We start from the raw sequence: 2,796 nt of genomic DNA, 5'->3' as shown, positions 1-2,796 counted from the left end.
TTTTAATAGCTGAGTAGTGCTCCATTGTGTAAATGTCCCACATTTATACTCACATTCGTAAAAGAAACTTTACTAATGCTCAAAGGACACATTGCACCTCACACAATAATAGTAGGAGAAGTCAAGACCCCACTTTCATCAATGGACAGGTCATGGAAACAGAAACCAAACAGGGACACAGTGAAACTAACAGAAGTTATGGACCAAATGGATTTAACAGATATCTATAGAACATTTCATCCTAGAACAAAAGAATATACCTTCTTCTCAGCACCACATGGTACCTTCTCCAACGTTGACCCATATAATTGGTCACAAAACAAGCCTCAACAGGTACAAGAAGATTGAAATGATCCCATGCACCCTATCAGATCACCATGGACGAAGGCTGGTCTTCAAATAGCAACAAAAATAACAGAAAGCCCACATACACATGGAAGCCAGACAGTGCTCTACTCAATGATAACTTGTTCAAGGAAGAAATAAGAAAGAAGTTAAGACTTTTTAGAATTTAATGAAAATGAAGGCACAACATACCCAAACTTATGAGACACAATGAAAACACTGCTGAGAGGAAAACTCATAGCTCTGAGTGCCTCTAAAAAGAAACTGGAGAAGGCACATACTAGTAGCTTAACAGCACACCTAAGAGCTCTAGAACAAGAAGAAGCAAATACACCCAAGAGGAGTAGAGGGCAGGAAATAAACAAACTCATGGCTGAAATGTACCAAGTGAAAACAAAAAGAACTATACAAAGAATCAATAAAACCAGGAGCTGGTTCTTTGGCGAATTTCTTATGCCCAACCCTTCAAAGTCCTAATCTATAATATCCATAGGCTAGGAATTAACTGGACATCATGGCATATTTCTGAATGGACACTTGATGCAGAGAGGGCTTTGGTTTTATTGATCGCAGGAACTGTACCTTGAGGCGGGGTTCAAAAGCATGCTCACTGGTGAATCCCATTAGCCCTTTATGATAACTGCTGGGAAAGGCCAAATATTCCAATTTTTTTGATAGAGCCATCTTTACCAGAGTCCACATATTATGTCCTGCCTAATGGCAATCAAAGCCATCATCCCGATACTACATGGAGTCCAGCCCTTTCTGTGTTGTGAATATCAAGTATTGAGAGAGATTACAACATCTCCCAGCACACAGTATATTTTACACACAGTGCACTTTTCATTCATATGAGAGAAACACACCCAAATAGAGAAAATTTTGTTCAGTTCATTTTGACGATTTACCACACAAAAAGCACTTCAATGTGAATAATTTCTTAAATATTAAATGGGATCTTTTTCTCTGTAGTAGGTCATTTCTATAGCCTGGAGATACTTATTCTTTTGTTTGTTTGTTTGTTTATTTGTTTGTTTTTTTCGAGACAGGGTTTCTCTGTGTAGCCCTGGCTGTCCTGGAACTCACTCTGTAGACCAGGCTTGCCTCGAACTCAGAAATCTGCCTGCCTCTGCCTCCCAAGTGCTGGGATTAAAGGCATGTGCCACCACTGCCAAGCTGGAGATACATATTTTAAACATAGGGTACAGTGCTATAAAACTGCAAGCTGGTCTGCATGATGCCTAAGAACAGCCCTGTATAAATCTCATTTTAGAGATGTAAACACTGATTGATGTTCAGAGAATGAAATTACCCCTCAAGGTAATCTTTTTTATTCAAAATTTGTTTGTTTGTTTATTATTGTGTATGGAAGAGTGCCCGTGCATGTGTGTGTGTGTGTGTGTGTGTGAAGGTCATGAGGTTTGCATTATAAGAGCTTTTAGCCACCTCACATCAGTCTTCTGTCTAGAGTTACAGCCCTGAGACCTGGGCACCTAGTCTTTCTGGCAGTGTGGACATAACTAAGTGAGCATTAGTTCTTTCTTGAAGAAAAGCACTCTTAAAATGTCTTTAAACTCTATCCACAGGGGCTAGAGGGATGGCTCAGTGGTTAGGAGCACTCGGTGTTCTGGTAGACAACTCCAGTTTGATTCCTAGCACCCATGTGATGTTTTGCAACCGTCCATAATGCCAATACCTCTTCTGACATCTGAGGGCATCACATATGCATGCAGTATACGTACATACACGCAGGCAAAATACTCCCACATAAGCCAATATGAATAAATCTAATAAAAATGAAAGTTTCTCCACTTTAAGGACTAAATCAGTCCAGTTAAGCAAGAACATATAACCAGAACTCTGGAAGACTAAAACCAGAAAACCTCAACAGAACTTGGTTCAATCTATTTGAGAACAAAACAAAAATTGCAAACTTCTTGGTTGCTTTCCACCTAAAAAGTTGATTCAGTGATTAAAATGCACTGGAGTTTTGGCCATTTGTTGAACTGGGGATACCACTGAACAACTTGAAGGTCCTGACTCTACTTTTTATAGAATTATCTCAAACTAAACAATAGCAGTGCTTTGCGATGTCCAGTCTCCACCCCACCTGGTCTGTGGAATACATGCCTGTTACTGTGATAGCAACAGTGTTTGCTGTTGGTCTTCAGGAGAGCTGAGTCTCTAGTAGAAGTCTGTCACATATATCTAGGTTATGAGAGGTCCCAAGTCCTTGATGATATCTCAGAGCTCCAGAAGAGGATGAAATAATCTGCATCCTAATATCTGACAATTATCTTTGCATCTGCCCATTGCCACTCCTTATTTAATCTTGTTTAATTTTATTCAGGAGATTGGAGAGGCCTTATAATGTGGTCCTGATTGAACATCACATGTGTTGGGAAAAGGCCTTCTTTGCAAAGAAGCCTTTGTGTGAAGCCAATGAAGAGC

Source organism: Mastomys coucha, chromosome X (assembly GCF_008632895.1).
Source record: "Mastomys coucha isolate ucsf_1 chromosome X, UCSF_Mcou_1, whole genome shotgun sequence".
Taxonomy (NCBI): domain Eukaryota; kingdom Metazoa; phylum Chordata; class Mammalia; order Rodentia; family Muridae; genus Mastomys; species Mastomys coucha.
Note: the sequence above shows the minus strand (reverse complement) of the source record.